At 43.4% G+C, this 19059-nt stretch overlaps 7 non-coding genes across 7 annotated transcripts; all 7 read right to left on the bottom strand.

The window, feature by feature from the left end:
- Positions 1-1259: 1259 nt before the first annotated feature.
- Positions 1260-1341, bottom strand: TRNAS-AGA (transfer RNA serine (anticodon AGA)). The gene has a single exon. It is a non-coding gene; the product is annotated as a tRNA-Ser (tRNA).
- Positions 1342-2841: 1500 nt separating this feature from the next.
- On the bottom strand, positions 2842-2913 carry TRNAH-GUG (transfer RNA histidin (anticodon GUG)). The gene has a single exon. It is a non-coding gene; the product is annotated as a tRNA-His (tRNA).
- Positions 2914-4202: 1289 nt separating this feature from the next.
- On the bottom strand, positions 4203-4284 carry TRNAS-AGA (transfer RNA serine (anticodon AGA)). The gene has a single exon. It is a non-coding gene; the product is annotated as a tRNA-Ser (tRNA).
- A 1499-nt stretch (positions 4285-5783) lies between these two features.
- Positions 5784-5855, bottom strand: TRNAH-GUG (transfer RNA histidin (anticodon GUG)). Its single transcript has one exon. It is a non-coding gene; the product is annotated as a tRNA-His (tRNA).
- A 5076-nt stretch (positions 5856-10931) lies between these two features.
- On the bottom strand, positions 10932-11013 carry TRNAS-AGA (transfer RNA serine (anticodon AGA)). Its single transcript has one exon. It is a non-coding gene; the product is annotated as a tRNA-Ser (tRNA).
- Positions 11014-13873: 2860 nt separating this feature from the next.
- TRNAS-AGA (transfer RNA serine (anticodon AGA)) lies at positions 13874-13955 on the bottom strand. Its single transcript has one exon. It is a non-coding gene; the product is annotated as a tRNA-Ser (tRNA).
- A 1499-nt stretch (positions 13956-15454) lies between these two features.
- TRNAH-GUG (transfer RNA histidin (anticodon GUG)) lies at positions 15455-15526 on the bottom strand. Its single transcript has one exon. It is a non-coding gene; the product is annotated as a tRNA-His (tRNA).
- Positions 15527-19059: the final 3533 nt, after the last annotated feature.

The raw sequence follows: 19059 nt of genomic DNA, 5'->3' as shown, positions 1-19059 counted from the left end.
CATGAAGAAATTATAATTCGGAACACTCATGGCTACTCCTGTGATAGGCTGAATGTGTTCATTGCTTCCTCATTCCTTATACAAAGGCTTTATCTCCTCAGTGGTTGATAGGCTGAAACCGTTTCCTGGCCGCCTGCTTGTGAACTGGCAGGAGTCAAAGATCACACATACACTGGTGGGCCTGTGATGGGACACCAATGCAGAGAAACACACCTGGCGCAGATATTCTATTCTGTTTATTAGACCTGCATCTCCCCTGTACCTCCTCAAGCCATCTGTATGTGAAGCAAGAAAGAGTTAAGGAACGGTCCATCTACACTTTTATTGGGAGGATGCTGCCGTGAGCTCCTCCCAGCTAATCACACAAACAGCAGTAAAGCAAGATAACTACACAGTTAGGGGGGACTGCATGGTTAGGTTTTTGAGGAATTATTGAAACTGACCTCAGTGACCCATAATCAGAGCTGTGGCTAATGACTGCATGCCTAATTATGATGAAGCAAGCACCATGGCTCGTAGGGGCCCCACAACACACTTTTATTAGCTCATTGAATTAAAGTATAAACTTCTGCCATGTGTGAGTGGTAAAGGCTTGTTAATTTTGTTGCTTTTCAAATTCACGTCTGACAACAAGACGAAGGAACATTGGGGCATCAGACGCTTTGGAAAGTAGCCACCAACCGCAGAGAAAGAGAGAAAGAGGGAAAAGACAGTATGAGGTGTGGAGAAAACAGCAGCAGGTACAAGGAGCTCAAATGAGATTAATGGCGCCTAAATAGAGCACGTAAAGGAACAGTTACAAATCTAAGAAAAGGGAAAGAAAAGACTAGGAAAAAACACAGAAAGAGCTTGTAGATGAAATTCTCTTCCAGGAACAGCAGGTTAAGAGAAAGTACACAGGGAGCAGTTAAGCTTGTAATACGGGGGAGAATAGAAAAGAAACTGCAGTTTTATGAAGTGTGTTTGCCTAATCCAGCTAGCACTTTTATTTTATTTCTCTATTTGCTTCTTTTATTGGTAAAGTAAGTTTCAAGTGCATGCACAGGTATGACCGAGAGAGCCAGGGTATAATAATTTGAAGCGTTTGCACCAGCGCTAATGAAGGACGAGAGTTATAGCAAAGATATGAAAGGGGGAGCGATAATAAATATGTGATATGGCAATAGTGACACCAAAATAAGCCACCTATTTATAAAACTGACATGGAAGAAATACTAAAGGTTAACTTCTGAAATTGTAGCCGATGTTAAAAAGATTCTAGTTGTCGGCAGGATTCGAACCTGCGCGTGGAGACCCCAATGGATTTCTAGTCCATCGCCTTAACCACTCGGCCACAACAACTGACTGCAAGGTATGTGCACATAATCTGTATGCAAGTTTTCAAGGTGTCCCACAGCAAATTCCTGATATTCTGCAATGCACTTTTTAAAAATAAGGTTTTTTTCAGCAGGCACATTCTCTCTAAAAAAGCAAAAATTGCATGCGTATATCTCTAGTTTGGAATACCATAGGCTTGCATGCATACTCTCATGGGTCACTCAAGTTTTTTGGACCCTATTGCACTCTGTTTTCGTGCTGCTTTTAGTATATGTCCCATATTAAAGAAGTCTACCATCTTTGTGTATTTGAGGCTCCTTTGTAAGTGCTTTATATTTTTTCCTTGAAGAGCTATATAATAAAGGGGTCCGGGAAGGATTGCATTTATGGAAGATAAAAGAAGGCCCACTTGTCTCACCAAATGCTGTAGAGAAACCTGATGTTTTACTCATGTTATCCTTAGTTCGTTTTTGTTAGACCTTGCATTCTTAAGGTGGTCCCAACCCCACCTTATTGCTTTTCACCTCCGCATTTTGCTGTATCTTTTTGTTGGCCTTAGGACTCTGATCACTTTATCGCTACTAATCAGTGCTGAAGTGCACGTGCTTCTTCCCTAATCATGTGTATAATTGGAGTATACCTGACTGACAGATTTAATTTACTTGAAAGCCCCTTGTAAAGTGGTATACCATATACCCAGGGACTGATTGTGCCGCCCAAAGAAATAGCATTTCAAACCTGTCTCAAGCCTGCTACTGCAGTGCCTGTGCTGCAGTGTACTGCCACTTCGACGTGGCATTTAAAACTACTTGCCAAGCCTTAAATTCCAATTTTATTACATATCAATAACCCCTAAGGTAGGCCCTAGGTAGTCCTAGGGGCATCATGCTATGTAAGTAAAAGGTAAGACATGTACTGTGGTAGTTTGTATGTCCTAGTAGTATCAAACAGTCTATTACATTTTTCACTACTGTGAGGTCTGCCCCTCTCATAGGTTAGCATTGGGTATTCCCTTATACTTTTTGGGGGGTAATTCCATATCAGAGAGGAGAAGCTTTATTTATTTATTGATAAATCCTATCTACTGGTGAGGTTGGATTTAATCTTACTATTGTATAAATGCCATTTTTAGAGAGTGAGCATTTCTCTGCACTTACTGCTCTATTTGCATTGAAACCTGTCTTCGATTGACGTCTGGATTGGGCTGCGAGACAGCTACATATGTGCATTCCCTGTAGACAGCCACAACACAGGTCACTCAACTGCAACTGCATTCATCTGCATTCTGATTGGCCTGGGGGAGAGCTCCGCTCCCCTTACCGCAAATATGTTCAAGAACGATAATTTATGTCAGTAAGTACAGTATACCTACATCTTATAATCATGTGTGTTTAAATAATTTGTTGTTAGATCGTTTAAATATTGAAAAGGATCTGTTTTTAATAGACATTTTACAAAAACAACTGGTACATTTGGGAAATCTGTAAAAGAAAAACCCAACTGCCGTGACATTGCAAACCACAATGCCGTGACTCGGATTCGAACCGAGGTTGCTGCGGCCACAACGCAGAGTACTAACCACTATACGATCACGGCGAGCTACTTGGGCTCAATAACGTACAGTGACATGAAGAAATTATAATTCGGAACACTCAGGGCTACTCCTGTGATAGGCTGAATGTGTTCATTGCTTCCTCATTCCTTATACAAAGGCTTTATCTCCTCAGTGGTTGATAGGCTGAAACCGTTTCCTGGCCGCCTGCTTGTGAACTGGCAGGAGTCAAAGATCACACATACACTGGTGGGCCTGTGATGGGACACCAATGCAGAGAAACACACCTGGCGCAGATATTCTATTCTGTTTATTAGACCTGCATCTCCCCTGTACCTCCTCAAGCCATCTGTATGTGAAGCAAGAAAGAGTTAAGGAACGGTCCATCTACACTTTTATTGGGAGGATGCTGCCGTGAGCTCCTCCCAGCTAATCACACAAACAGCAGTAAAGCAAGATAACTACACAGTTAGGGGGGACTGCATGGTTAGGTTTTTGAGGAATTATTGAAACTGACCTCAGTGACCCATAATCAGAGCTGTGGCTAATGACTGCATGCCTAATTATGATGAAGCAAGCACCATAGCTCGTAGGGGCCCCACAACACACTTTTCTTAGCTCATTGAATTAAAGTATAAACCTCTGCCATGTGTGAGTGGTAAAGGCTTGTTAATTTTGTTGCTTTTCAAATTCACGTCTGACAACAAGACGAAGGAACATTGGGGCATCAGACGCTTTGGAAAGTAGCCACCAACCGCAGAGAAAGAGAGAAAGAGGGAAAAGACAGTATGAGGTGTGGAGAAAACAGCAGCAGGTACAAGGAGCTCAAATGAGATTAATGGCGCCTAAATAGAGCACGTAAAGGAACAGTTACAAATCTAAGAAAAGGGAAAGAAAAGACTAGGAAAAAACACAGAAAGAGCTTGTAGATGAAATTCTCTTCCAGGAACAGCAGGTTAAGATAAATTACACAGGGAGCAGTTAAGCTTGTAACACGGGGGAGAATAGAAAAGAAAATGCAGTTTTATGAAGTGTGTTTGCCTAATCCAGCTAGCACTTTTATTTTATTTCTCTATTTGCTTCTTTTATTGGTAAAGTAAGTTTCAAGTGCATGCACAGGTATGACCGAGAGAGCCAGGGTATAATAATTTGAAGCGTTTGCACCAGCGCTAATGAAGGACGAGAGTTATAGCAAAGATATGAAAGGGGGAGCGATAATAAATATGTGATATGGCAATAGTGACACCAAAATAAGCCACCTATTTATAAAACTGACATGGAAGAAATACTAAAGGTTAACTTCTGAAATTGTAGCCGATGTTAAAAAGATTCTCGTTGTCGGCAGGATTCGAACCTGCGCGGGGAGACCCCAATGGATTTCTAGTCCATCGCCTTAACCACTCGGCCACAACAACTGACTGCAAGGTGTGTGCACATAATCTGTATGCAAGTTTTCAAGGTGTCCCACAGCAAATTCCTGATATTCTGCAATGCACTTTTTAAAAATAAGGTTTTTTTCAGCAGGCACATTCTCTCCTAAAAACAAAAATTGCATGCGTATATCTCTAGTTTGGAATACCATAGGCTTGCATGCATACTCTCATGGGTCACTCAAGTTTTTTGGACCCTATTGCACTCTGTTTTCGTGCTGCTTTTAGTATATGTCCCATATTAAAGAAGTCTACCATCTTTGAGTATTTGAGGCTCCTTTGTAAGTGCTTTATATTTTTTCCTTGAAGAGCTATATAATAAAGGGGTCAGGGAAGGATTGCATTTATGGAAGATAAAAGAAGGCCCACTTGTTTCACCAAATGCTGTAGAGAAACCTGATGTTTTACTCATGTTATCCTTAGTTCGTTTTTGTTAGACCTTGCATTCTTAAGGTGGTCCCAACCCCACCTTATTGCTTTTCACCTCCGCATTTTGCTGTATCTTTTTGTTGGCCTTAGGACTCTGATCACTTTATCGCTACTAATCAGTGCTGAAGTGCACGTGCTTCTTCCCTAATCATGTGTATAATTGGAGTATACCTGACTGACAGATTTAATTTACTTGAAAGCCCCTTGTAAAGTGGTATACCTTATACCCAGGGACTGATTGTGCCGCCCAAAGAAATAGCATTTCAAACCTGTCTCAAGCCTGCTACTGCAGTGCCTGTGCTGCAGTGTACTGCCACTTCGACTTGGCATTTAAAACTACTTGCCAAGCCTTAAACTCCAATTTTATTACATATCAGTAACCCCTAAGGTAGGCCCTAGGTAGTCCTAGGGGCATCATGCTATGTAAGTAAAAGGTAAGACATGTACTGTGGTAGTTTGTATGTCCTAGTAGTATCAAACAGTCTATTACATTTTTCACTACTGTGAGGTCTGCCCCTCTCATAGGTTAGCATTGGGTATTCCCTTATACTTTTTGGGGGGTAATTCCATATCAGAGAGGAGAAGCTTTATTTATTTATTGATAAATCCTATCTACTGGTGAGGTTGGATTTAATCTTACTATTGTATAAATGCCATTTTTAGAGAGTGAGCATTTCTCTGCACTTACTGCTCTATTTGCATTGAAACCTGTCTTCGATTGACGTCTGGATTGGGCTGCGAGACAGCTACATATGTGCATTCCCTGTAGACAGCCACAACACAGGTCACTCAACTGCAACTGCATTCATCTGCATTCTGATTGGCCTGGGGGAGAGCTCCGCTCCCCTTACCGCAAATATGTTCAAGAACGATAATTTATGTCAGTAAGGACAGTATACCTACATCTTATAATCATGTGTGTTTAAATAATTTGTTGTTAGATCGTTTAAATATTGAAAAGGATCTGTTTTTAATAGACATTTTACAAAAACAACTGGTACATTTGGGAATTCTGTAAAGGAAAAACCCAACTGCCGTGACATTGCCAACCACAATGCCGTGACTCGGATTCGAACCGAGGTTGCTGCGGCCACAACGCAGAGTACTAACCACTATACGATCACGGCGAGCTACTTGGGCTCAATAACGTACAGTGACATGAAGAAGTTATAATTCGGAACACTCAGGGCTACTCCTGTGATAGGCTGAATGTGTTCATTGCTTCCTCATTCCTTATACAAAGGCTTTATCTCCTCAGTGGTTGATAGGCTGAAACCGTTTCCTGGCCGCCTGCTTGTGAACTGGCAGGAGTCAAAGATCACACATACACTGGTGGGCCTGTGATGGGACACCAATGCAGAGAAACACACCTGGCGCAGATATTCTATTCTGTTTATTAGACCTGCATCTCCCCTGTACCTCCTCAAGCCATCTGTATGTGAAGCAAGAAAGAGTTAAGGAACGGTCCATCTACAATTGTGTTACTCCTGAGGCGGAAAGCCGGGAGCCTTGATCTGAGCTGTTTTTAACATTTTGTGTGTTTACTGTACTTTTAAAATTGAAATCTTGCACTCGCTCTTCCTGACTCACCCTGACTCCGCAGTGCAGCTGATAACTAGCTGACACTGCCTGTCCCCCACAAACGCTGCTTCTGGGCGCCATTGGCACGCCGAGGGAGAGCGTAGCCACGCCCATACCTGTTGGCCACGCCCCCCGCTATCGCATCGCTTAAAGCGCGCCGGAAACGAGCGACGCTTCACTAATTGTGTTACTCCTGAGGCGGAAAGCCGGGAGCCTTGATCTGAGCTGTTTTTAACATTTTGTGTGTTTACTGTACTTTTAAAATTGAAATCTTGCACTCGCTCTTCCTGACTCACCCTGACTCCGCAGTGCAGCTGATAACTAGCTGACACTGCCTGTCCCCCACAAACGCTGCTTCTGGGCGCCATTGGCACGCCGAGGGAGAGCGTAGCCACGCCCACACCTGTTGGCCACGCCCCCTCCAACGTCATCAGCTGCTACTATAAGCCATGTGCCACCCTCGGAAGCGCAGCGGACGAGCGCAGCGGGCACGCCGTTTGCGCGCCGAAGGCGCGCTAAGGGCAAGCTCGTCTGCGCTCGTCCGCGATGAGGACGCGCCTAGCGCCACAAACCCTGTCTGTCTTAGCCTGCAATCGCCTGGCTACACCCGCGACACGCTGCTCTACCTACGAGGGTACGCACACGAAGGTAAGCTCACCTTTGAAGAGACTGCGTCTCTCTTAACTGATTTCACTCATAAGGGCCTAATTGCAGGAGGCCTCCTGAATGTCAGATCCTTACCGAAGCACGCCACCGAAATTAATCTTCTTATAGATTCCCACCACTTAGATGTACTTTTTCTTACTGAGACCTGGACACACGCCAACTGTGAGACCGACTTAGCTTCTGCCTGCCCCTTAAATTTTAACATCCTTCATCTTCCCAGACCCAAAGGCCGCGGCGGCGGAGTTGGGGTCATCTTCCGAGCCGCGTGGCAGATTAATACCATTGATATCGATCCGGTACCTGGGATCGAGCTCTTTGGTCTGGCCATAAACTGTCACTCTGGAGGCATATTTACGGTGATCATCTGCTACCGACTGCCTGGGGCCTTTCTCCTTTCGCAACAGCAAATGCTCCTCACGACCATCACCAATATGGCAACCTCTCATAGCAAACTTATCATTCTAGGAGATTTCAATCTCTGGCCAAATGGCAGCCTGGACACCGGGTTGGGAAACCTTCTACTGTCCTGCGAGAACGTGGGCCTTTGCCAACTGATAAAGGTCCCCACTCACTCTGCAGGCAATCGTCTCGACCTCATCTTTTCGAGTCCGGGCCTAACTCAAGTAGGCGACATTCTGCCTATGAGCTGGACTGATCACTCGCTCATTAAACTTTATATCAATAATGCCACAATAAGAAAGCCCAAGAATCATCCGCCACCACAATTCTCTTACCGAAACTGGAAAGCTTTAGATAAACTTAGCACCTCTACCAAAGTCTTCGAAGTTCAGGATAGATTCTCTCCCACTAGTTCAGTGGAAAACAATTATAGATCCTTTAGTTCGAGAATCACCTCCATTGCGGACTCGGTTGCCCCTCTAAAACATTGCAAACCCAAAGGTAGAGCACCTGCTCCCTGGTACAACGAGTCCCTCAAATCCCTCAAATCAGCCTGTAAACAGGCTGAGAGAAAGTGGAGACAAGGTTACTGCAATATCAACAAAGCCCGCTGGAAAAAGTTACTCCAGGACTACAAAACCGCCATTGCAGAAAGTAAGGCGAACTACTACTGCTCTACTATAGCCAATGCGGCCAATAGTTCTAAAAGTATATTTCAGATCCTGGACAATATCATGCATCCTGACTGTGTTAAAAATTCTATTCCCCCATCTCAGACCCTTTGTGACAGTCTCGCTCAGTTTTTTACTGATAAAATTGAGACTATCATCAATAATCTGGCAATGTCTCCGGCACATCTTCACTTGACTCCTCCTGAAGTTGGCTTCACCAATCCTGACTGTCCAAGGTTAGCCTGTCCTCCCCTGAATGAGCTCCTGGACTTCCCTCCTATCTCTCAAGTAGAGTTTGAGAAAGTTGCATTGGCCATCACCTCTGGATCCCCCCTTGACCCTCTGCCTCCGAAAATCTGGAAAGCTTGTGGGCACGAATTATTTCATACTTTACGGATGATTTGCAATCAATCCCTCAGGTGTGGTATCGTCCCCATTCCCTGGAAGCAAGCGCTCATCACCCCGCTATTAAAGAAACCCACGCTGAATCCAGAATGTCTGTCCAACTTTCGCCCTATATCACTTTTGCCATTCCCGGTGAAGGTACTCGAACGTTGGGTCAGCAACTGCCTCTCAAACCATCTCGAGCAGCACCACGTCTTAGACGAATTCCAATTCGGGTTTCGCCCGGCCCATGGCACTGAAACTGCTGTGCTCACTGCCATGGAGGAGCTTCGAATGCGTGCAGACAGGGGCCAAGCCGTGGCCTTGATTTTATTGGATCTGTCTGCCGCATTCGATACGGTCAATCATGGGATTTTGCTTGAGAGGTTAAGAGAGGCAGGGATCGCTGGTACGGCCCTGCTTTGGTTTTATTCATATCTTAGTGACAGACAACAGGCTGTATCCCTTCCCCCATACCAATCGGCCTTTTCCCCTGTCCCTCACGGTGTTCCTCAGGGCTCCTCTATTAGCCCGATTCTTTTTAATGTTTACCTGAAACCACTGGTTCTGCTAATCAAATCGCACAAGGTGACCACAGTAAATTATGCAGACGACACTCAGCTGTTGCTTTCTTGGGAGGGCGAAGAATCCATCCCCTTAGAAGCTTTTCACAACTGTCTAAGAGACACCGCTAGCTGGTTGCACCGGAATTCCCTCCAGTTCAACTCCGCGAAAACGAGGTTTTGTTCTGTCCGGCGAGCCGCATTCCCTGCCCTCTGCCTGCTGAGTTCTGGCCCCCGGAAAACTCTAACAACCCACCACCCGTCACCAGTGTTCGCAATCTGGGCGTCATGCTAAACCACCAGCTGAGCATGGAAACGCAGGTCTCAAGAACAGTTGCTACCTGCTCAGCCCTCATGCGCTCACTGCGCAAGGTTCTGCCTCTTTTACCACCCCCGGCCCGAGCATTGATAGTCAGGTGTACTATTCTCAGTCGCCTTGACTACTGTAATGCTCTCCTGTTTGAATCCCCTGTGACACTACTGGACAGACTCCAACGAGTTCAGTCGGCAGCAGCCAAACTGGCTCTTGGTTGGACCAGAAGATCCTCTGCCACCGCTGCGCTGGCCGAGCTGCACTGGCTACCACTGAAGCAGCGTATTGCCTTCAAGGCCCTCTGTCTGGTCTTCAAGGCACTACATGGTGCAGGACCTAGACCTCTCCAACGCCTGTTCTCGTGGTACACACCCACCAGAACACTTAGGTCTACAACTGCCTGCCTGGTGAAAGTCCCCAAATATAAGAAGTCCAGGATCGGAGGCAGATCTTTCAGAGTGGCTGCAGCTAAGCTGTGGAACAGTTTGCCGGCCGATGTCCGCCAAATCACTCATCTCCTACCCTTTAGGAAACGAATCAAAACTTGGCTCTTTCCTTCACCCCTTTAGCCTGCTAGTTAAAGTTCAACCTCCCTGTCTATAAACCCAGGAGTAGCCACCAGCGCCAGGATACCTGCAAGGTGACAGTTGCGCTTAATAAATGTTTTAAATAAATAAATAAATACACTTTTATTGGGAGGATGCTGCCGTGAGCTCCTCCCAGCTAATCACACAAACAGCAGTAAAGCAAGATAACTACACAGTTAGGGGGGACTGCATGGTTAGGTTTTTGAGGAATTATTGAAACTGACCTCAGTGACCCATAATCAGAGCTGTGGCTAATGACTGCATGCCTAATTATGATGAAGCAAGTACCATAGCTCGTAGGGGCCCCACAACACACTTTTCTTAGCTCATTGAATTAAAGTATAAACTTCTGCCATGTGTGAGTGGTAAAGGCTTGTTAATTTTGTTGCTTTTCAAATTCACGTCTGACAACAAGACGAAGGAACATTGGGGCATCAGACGCTTTGGAAAGTAGCCACCAACCGCAGAGAAAGAGAGAAAGAGGGAAAAGACAGTATGAGGTGTGGAGAAAACAGCAGCAGGTACAAGGAGCTCAAATGAGATTAATGGCGCCTAAATAGAGCACGGAAAGGAACAGTTACAAATCTAAGAAAAGGGAAAGAAAAGACTAGGAAAAAACACAGAAAGAGCTTGTAGATGAAATTCTCTTCCAGGAACAGCAGGTTAAGAGAAATTACACAGGGAGCTGTTAAGCTTGTAACACGGGGAGAATAGAAAAGAAACTGCAGTTTTATGAAGTGTGTTTGCCTAATCCAGCTAGCACTTTTATTTTATTTCTCTATTTGCTTCTTTTATTGGTAAAGTAAGTTTCAAGTGCATGCACAGGTATGACCGAGAGAGCCAGGGTATAATAATTTGAAGCGTTTGCACCAGCGCTAATGAAGGACGAGAGTTATAGCAAAGATATGAAAGGGGGAGCGATAATAAATATGTGATATGGCAATAGTGACACCAAAATAAGCCACCTATTTATAAAACTGACATGGAAGAAATACTAAAGGTTAACTTCTGAAATTGTAGCCGATGTTAAAAAGATTCTCGTTGTCGGCAGGATTCGAACCTGCGCGGGGAGACCCCAATGGATTTCTAGTCCATCGCCTTAACCACTCGGCCACAACAACTGACTGCAAGGTGTGTGCTCATAATCTGTATGCAAGTTTTCAAGGTGTCCCACAGCAAATTCCTGATATTCTGCAATGCACTTTTTAAAAATAAGGTTTTTTTCAGCAGGCACATTCTCTCCTAAAAACAAAAATTGCATGCGTATATCTCTAGTTTGGAATACCATAGGCTTGCATGCATACTCTCATGGGTCACTCAAATTTTTTGGACCCTATTGCACTCTGTTTTCGTGCTGCTTTTAGTATATGTCCCATATTAAAGAAGTCTACCATCTTTGAGTATTTGAGGCTCCTTTGTAAGTGCTTTATATTTTTTCCTTGAAGAGCTATATAATAAAGGGGTCCGGGAAGGATTGCATTTATGGAAGATAAAAGAAGGCCCACTTGTCTCACCAAATGCTGTAGAGAAACCTGATGTTTTACTCATGTTATCCTTAGTTCGTTTTTGTTAGACCTTGCATTCTTAAGGTGGTCCCAACCCCAACTTATTGCTTTTCACCTCCGCATTTTGCTGTATCTTTTTGTTGGCCTTAGGACTCTGATCACTTTATCGCTACTAATCAGTGCTGAAGTGCACGTGCTTCTTCCCTAATCATGTGTATAATTGGAGTATACCTGACTGACAGATTTAATTTACTTGAAAGCCCCTTGTAAAGTGGTATACCATATACCCAGGGACTGATTGTGCCGCCCAAAGAAATAGCATTTCAAACCTGTCTCAAGCCTGCTACTGCAGTGCCTGTGCTGCAGTGTACTGCCACTTCGACTTGGCATTTAAAACTACTTGCCAAGCCTTAAACTCCAATTTTATTACATATCAGTAACCCCTAAGGTCGGCCCTAGGTAGTCCTAGGGGCATCATGCTATGTAAGTAAAAGGTAAGACATGTACTGTGGTAGTTTGTATGTACTAGTAGTATCAAACAGTCTATTACATTTTTCACTACTGTGAGGTCTGCCCCTCTCATAGGTTAGCATTGGGTATTCCCTTATACTTTTTGGGGGGTAATTCCATATCAGAGAGGAGAAGCTTTATTTATTTATTGATAAATCCTATCTACTGGTGAGGTTGGATTTAATCTTACTATTGTATAAATGCCTTTTTTAGAGAGTGAGCATTTCTCTGAACTTACTGCTCTATTTGCATTGAAACCTGTCTTCGATTGACGTCTGGATTGGGCTGCGAGACAGCTACATATGTGCATTCCCTGTAGACAGCCACAACACAGGTCACTCAACTGCAACTGCATTCATCTGCATTCTGATTAGCCTGGGGGAGAGCTCCGCTCCCCTTACCGCAAATATGTTCAAGAACGATAATTTATGTCAGTAAGGACAGTATACCTACATCTTATAATCATGTGTGTTTAAATAATTTGTTGTTAGATCGTTTAAATATTGAAAAGGATCTGTTTTTAATAGACATTTTACAAAAACAACTGGTACATTTGGGAATTCTGTAAAGGAAAAACCCAACTGCCGTGACATTGCCAACCACAATGCCGTGACTAGGATTCGAACCGAGGTTGCTGCGGCTACATCGCAGAGTACTAACCACTATACGATCACGGCGAGCTACTTGGGCTCAATAACTTACAGTGACATGAAGAAATTATAATTCGGAACACTCAGGGCTACTCCTGTGATAGGCTGAATGTGTTCATTGCTTCCTCATTCCTTATACAAAGGCTTTATCTCCTCAGTGGTTGATAGGCTGAAACCGTTTCCTGGCCGCCTGCTTGTGAACTGGCAGGAGTCAAAGATCACACATACACTGGTGGGCCTGTGATGGGACACCAATGCAGAGAAACACACCTGGCGCAGATATTCTATTCTGTTTATTAGACCTGCATCTCCCCTGTACCTCCTCAAGCCATCTGTATGTGAAGCAAGAAAGAGTTAAGGAACGGTCCATCTACACTTTTATTGGGAGGATGCTGCCGTGAGCTCCTCCCAGCTAATCACACAAACAGCAGTAAAGCAAGATAACTACACAGTTAGGGGGGACTGCATGGTTAGGTTTTTGAGGAATTATTGAAACTGACCTCAGTGACCCATAATCAGAGCTGTGGCTAATGACTGCATGCCTAATTATGATGAAGCAAGCACCATAGCTCGTAGGGGCCCCACAACACACTTTTCTTAGCTCATTGAATTAAAGTATAAACTTCTGCCATGTGTGAGTGGTAAAGGCTTGTTAATTTTGTTGCTTTTCAAATTCACGTCTGACAACAAGATGAAGGAACATTGGGGCATCAGACGCTTTGGAAAGTAGCCACCAACCGCAGAGAAAGAGAGAAAGAGGGAAAAGACAGTATGAGGTGTGGAGAAAACAGCAGCAGGTACAAGGAGCTCAAATGAGATTAATGGCGCCTAAATAGAGCACGTAAAGGAACAGTTACAAATCTAAGAAAAGGGAAAGAAAAGACTAGGAAAAAACACAGAAAGAGCTTGTAGATGAAATTCTCTTCCAGGAACAGCAGGTTATGAGAAATTACACAGGGAGCAGTTAAGCTTGTAACACGGGGGAGAATAGAAAAGAAAATGCAGTTTTATGAAGTGTGTTTGCCTAATCCAGCTAGCACTTTTATTTTATTTCTCTATTTGCTTCTTTTATTGGTAAAGTAAGTTTCAAGTGCATGCACAGGTATGACCGAGAGAGCCAGGGTATAATAATTTGAAGCGTTTGCACCAGCGCTAATGAAGGACGAGAGTTATAGCAAAGATATGAAAGGGGGAGCGATAATAAATATGTGATATGGCAATAGTGACACCAAAATAAGCCACCTATTTATAAAACTGACATGGAAGAAATACTAAAGGTTAACTTCTGAAATTGTAGCCGATGTTAAAAAGATTCTCGTTGTCGGCAGGATTCGAACCTGCGCGGGGAGACCCCAATGGATTTCTAGTCCATCGCCTTAACCACTCGGCAACAACAACTGACTGCAAGGTGTGTGCACATAATCTGTATGCAAGTTTTCAAGGTGTCCCACAGCAAATTCCTGATATTCTGCAATGCACTTTTTAAAAATAAGGTTTTTTTCAGCAGGCACATTCTCTCCTAAAAACAAAAATTGCATGCGTATATCTCTAGTTTGGAATACCATAGGCTTGCATGCATACTCTCATGGGTCACTAAAGTTTTTTGGACCCTATTGCACTCTGTTTTCGTGCTGCTTTTAGTATATGTCCCATATTAAAGAAGTCTACCATCTTTGAGTATTTGAGGCTCCTTTGTAAGTGCTTTATATTTTTTCCTTGAAGAGCTATATAATAAAGGGGTCCGGGAAGGATTGCATTTATGGAAGATAAAAGAAGGCCCACTTGTCTCACCAAATGCTGTAGAGAAACCTGATGTTTTACTCATGTTATCCTTAGTTCGTTTTTGTTAGACCTTGCATTCTTAAGGTGGTCCCAACCCCACCTTATTGCTTTTCACCTCCGCATTTTGCTGTATCTTTTTGTTGGCCTTAGGACTCTGATCACTTTATCGCTACTAATCAGTGCTGAAGTGCACGTGCTTCTTCCCTAATCATGTGTATAATTGGAGTATACCTGACTGACAGATTTAATTTACTTGAAAGCCCCTTGTAAAGTGGTATACCATATACCCAGGGACTGATTGTGCCGCCCAAAGAAATAGCATTTCAAACCTGTCTCAAGCCTGCTACTGCAGTGCCTGTGCTGCAGTGTACTGCCACTTCGACGTGGCATTTAAAACTACTTGCCAAGCCTTAAATTTCAATTTTATTACATATCAGTAACCCCTAAGGTAGGCCCTAGGTAGTCCTAGGGGCATCATGCTATGTAAGTAAAAGGTAAGACATGTACTGTGGTAGTTTGTATGTCCTAGTAGTATCAAACAGTCTATTACATTTTTCACTACTGTGAGGTCTGCCCCTCTCATAGGTTAGCATTGGGTATTCCCTTATACTTTTTGGGGGGTAATTCCATATCAGAGAGGAGAAGCTTTATTTATTTATTGATAAATCCTATCTACTGGTGAGGTTGGATTTAATCTTACTATTGTATAAATGCCATTTTTAGAGAGTGAGCATTTCTCTGCACTTACTGCTCTATTTGCATTGAAACCTGTCTTCGATTGACGTCTGGATTGGGCTGCGAGACAGCTACATATGTGCATTCCCTGTAGACAGCCACAACACAGGTCACTCAACTGCAACTGCATTCATCTGCATTCTGATTGGCCTGGGGGAGAGCTCCGCTCCCCTTACCGCAAATATGTTCAAGAACGATAATTTATGTCAGTAAGTACAGTATACCTACATCTTATAATCATGTGTGTTTAAATAATTTGTTGTTAGATCGTTTAAATATTGAAAAGGATCTGTTTTTAATAGACATTTCACAAAAACAACTGGTACATTTGGGAATTCTGTAAAAGAAAAACCCAACTGCCGTGACATTGCCAACCACAATGCCGTGACTCGGATTCGAACCGAGGTTGCTGCGGCCACAACGCAGAGTACTAACCACTATACGATCACGGCGAGCTACTTGGGCTCAATAACGTACAGTGACATGAAGAAATTATAATTCGGAACACTCAGGGCTACTCCTGTGATAGGCTGAATGTGTTCATTGCTTCCTCATTCCTTATACAAAGGCTTTATCTCCTCAGTGGTTGATAGGCTGAAACCGTTTCCTGGCCGCCTGCTTGTGAACTGGCAGGAGTCAAAGATCACACATACACTGGTGGGCCTGTGATGGGACACCAATGCAGAGAAACACACCTGGCACAGATATTCTATTCTGTTTATTAGACCTGCATCTCCCCTGTACCTCCTCAAGCCATCTGTATGCGAAGCAAGAAAGAGTTAAGGAACGGTCCATCTACACTTTTATTGGGAGGATGCTGCCGTGAGCTCCTCCCAGCTAATCACACAAACAGCAGTAAAGCAAGATAACTACACAGTTAGGGGGGACTGCATGGTTAGGTTTTTGAGGAATTATTGAAACTGACCTCAGTGACCCATAATCAGAGCTGTGGCTAATGACTGCATGCCTAATTATGATGAAGCAAGCACCATGGCTCGTAGGGGCCCCACAACACACTTTTCTTAGCTCATTGAATTAAAGTATAAACTTCTGCCATGTGTGAGTGGTAAAGGCTTGTTAATTTTGTTGCTTTTCAAATTCACGTCTGACAACAAGACGAAGGAACATTGGGGCATCAGACGCTTTGGAAAGTAGCCACCAACCGCAGAGAAAGAGAGAAAGAGGGAAAAGACAGTATGAGGTGTGGAGAAAACAGCAGCAGGTACAAGGAGCTCAAATGAGATTAATGGCGCCTAAATAGAGCACGTAAAGGAACAGTTACAAATCTAAGAAAAGGGAAAGAAAAGACTAGGAAAAAACACAGAAAGAGCTTGTAGATGAAATTCTCTTCCAGGAACAGCAGGTTAAGAGAAATTACACAGGGAGCAGTTAAGCTTGTAACACGGGGGAGAATAGAAAAGAAACTGCAGTTTTATGAAGTGTGTTTGCCTAATCCAGCTAGCACTTTTATTTTTTTTCTCTATTTGCTTCTTTTATTGGTAAAGTAAGTTTCAAGTGCATGCACAGGTATGACCGAGAGAGCCAGGGTATAATAATTTGAAGCGTTTGCACCAGCGCTAATGAAGGACGAGAGTTATAGCAAAGATATGAAAGGGGGAGCGATAATAAATATGTGATATGGCAATAGTGACACCAAAATAAGCCACCTATTTATAAAACTGACATGGAAGAAATACTAAAGGTTAACTTCTGAAATTGTAGCCGATGTTAAAAAGATTCTCGTTGTCGGCAGGATTCGAACCTGCTCGGGGAGACCCCAATGGATTTCTAGTCTATCGCCTTAACCACTCGGCCACAACAACTGACTGCAAGGTGTGTGCACATAATCTGTATGCAAGTTTTCAAGGTGTCCCACAGCAAATTCCTGATATTCTGCAATGCACTTTTTAAAAATAAGGTTTTTTTCAGCAGGCACATTCTCTCCTAAAAACAAAAATTGCATGCGTATATCTCTAGTTTGGAATACCATAGGCTTGCATGCATACTCTCATGGGTCACTCAAATTTTTTGGACCCTATTGCACTCTGTTTTCGTGCTGCTTTTAGTATATGTCCCATATTAAAGAAGTCTACCATCTTTGAGTATTTGAGGCTCCTTTGTAAGTGCTTTATATTTTTTCCTTGAAGAGCTATATAATAAAGGGGTCCGGGAAGGATTGCATTTATGGAAGATAAAAGAAGGCCCACTTGTCTCACCAAATGCTGTAGAGAAACCTGATGTTTTACTCATGTTATCCTTAGTTCGTTTTTGTTAGACCTTGCATTCTTAAGGTGGTCCCAACCCCACCTTATTGCTTTTCACCTCCGCATTTTGCTGTATCTTTTTGTTGGCCTTAGGACTCTGATCACTTTATCGCTACTAATCAGTGCTGAAGTGCACGTGCTTCTTCCCTAATCATGTGTATAATTGGAGTATACCTGACTGACAGATTTAATTTACTTGAAAGCCCCTTGTAAAGTGGTATACCATATACCCAGGGACTGATTGTGCCGCCCAAAGAAATAGCATTTCAAACCTGTCTCAAGCCTGCTACTGCAGTGCCTGTGCTGCAGTGTACTGCCACTTCGACTTGGCATTTAAAACTACTTGCCAAGCCTTAAACTCCAATTTTATTACATATCAGTAACCCCTAAGGTAGGCCCTAGGTAGTCCTAGGGGCATCATGCTATGTAAGTAAAAGGTAAGACATGTACTGTGGTAGTTTGTATGTCCTAGTAGTATCAAACAGTCTATTACATTTTTCACTACTGTGAGGTCTGCCCCTCTCATAGGTTAGCATTGGGTATTCCCTTATACTTTTTGGGGGGTAATTCCATATCAGAGAGGAGAAGCTTTATTTATTGATAAATCCTATCTACTGGTGAGGTTGGATTTAATCTTACTATTGTATAAATGCCATTTTTAGAGAGTGAGCATTTCTCTGCACTTACTGCTCTATTTGCATTGAAACCTGTCTTCGATTGACGTCTGGATCGGGCTGCGAGACAGCTACATATGTGCATTCCCTGTAGACAGCCACAACACAGGTCACTCAACTGCAACTGCATTCATCTGCATTCTGATTGGCCTGGGGGAGAGCTCCGCTCCCCTTACCGCAAATATGTTCAAGAACGATAATTTATGTCAGTAAGGACAGTATACCTACATCTTATAATCATGTGTGTTTAAATAATTTGTTGTTAGATCGTTTAAATATTGAAAAGGATCTGTTTTTAATAGACATTTTACAAAAACAACTGGTACATTTGGGAATTCTGTAAAGGAAAAACCCAACTGCCGTGACATTGCCAACCACAATGCCGTGACTAGGATTGGAACCGAGGTTGCTGCGGCTACAACGCAGAGTACTAACCACTATACGATCACGGCGAGCTACTTGGGCTCAATAACGTACAGTGACATGAAGAAATTATAAATCGGAACACTCAGGGCTACTCCTGTGATAGGCTGAATGTGTTCATTGCTTCCTCATTCCTTATACAAAGGCTTTATCTCCTCAGTGGTTGATAGGCTGAAACCGTTTCCTGGCCGCCTGCTTGTGAACTGGCAGGAGTCAAAGATCACACATACACTGGTGGGCCTGTGATGGGACACCAATGCAGAGAAACACACCTGGCGCAGATATTCTATTCTGTTTATTAGACCTGCATCTCCCCTGTACCTCCTCAAGCCATCTGTATGTGAAGCAAGAAAGAGTTAAGGAACGGTCCATCTACACTTTTATTGGGAGGATGCTGCCGTGAGCTCCTCCCAGCTAATCACACAAACAGCAGTAAAGCAAGATAACTACACAGTTAGGGGGGACTGCATGGTTAGGTTTTTGAGGAATTATTGAAACTGACCTCAGTGACCCATAATCAGAGCTGTGGCTAATGACTGCATGCCTAATTATGATGAAGCAAGCACCATAGCTCGTAGGGGCCCCACAACACACTTTTCTTAGCTCATTGAATTAAAGTATAAA

Source organism: Lissotriton vulgaris, unplaced genomic scaffold, assembly GCF_964263255.1.
Source record: "Lissotriton vulgaris unplaced genomic scaffold, aLisVul1.2 SCAFFOLD_301, whole genome shotgun sequence".
NCBI lineage: Eukaryota > Metazoa > Chordata > Amphibia > Caudata > Salamandridae > Lissotriton > Lissotriton vulgaris.
This window is presented reverse-complemented; position numbering and strand designations above follow the sequence as displayed.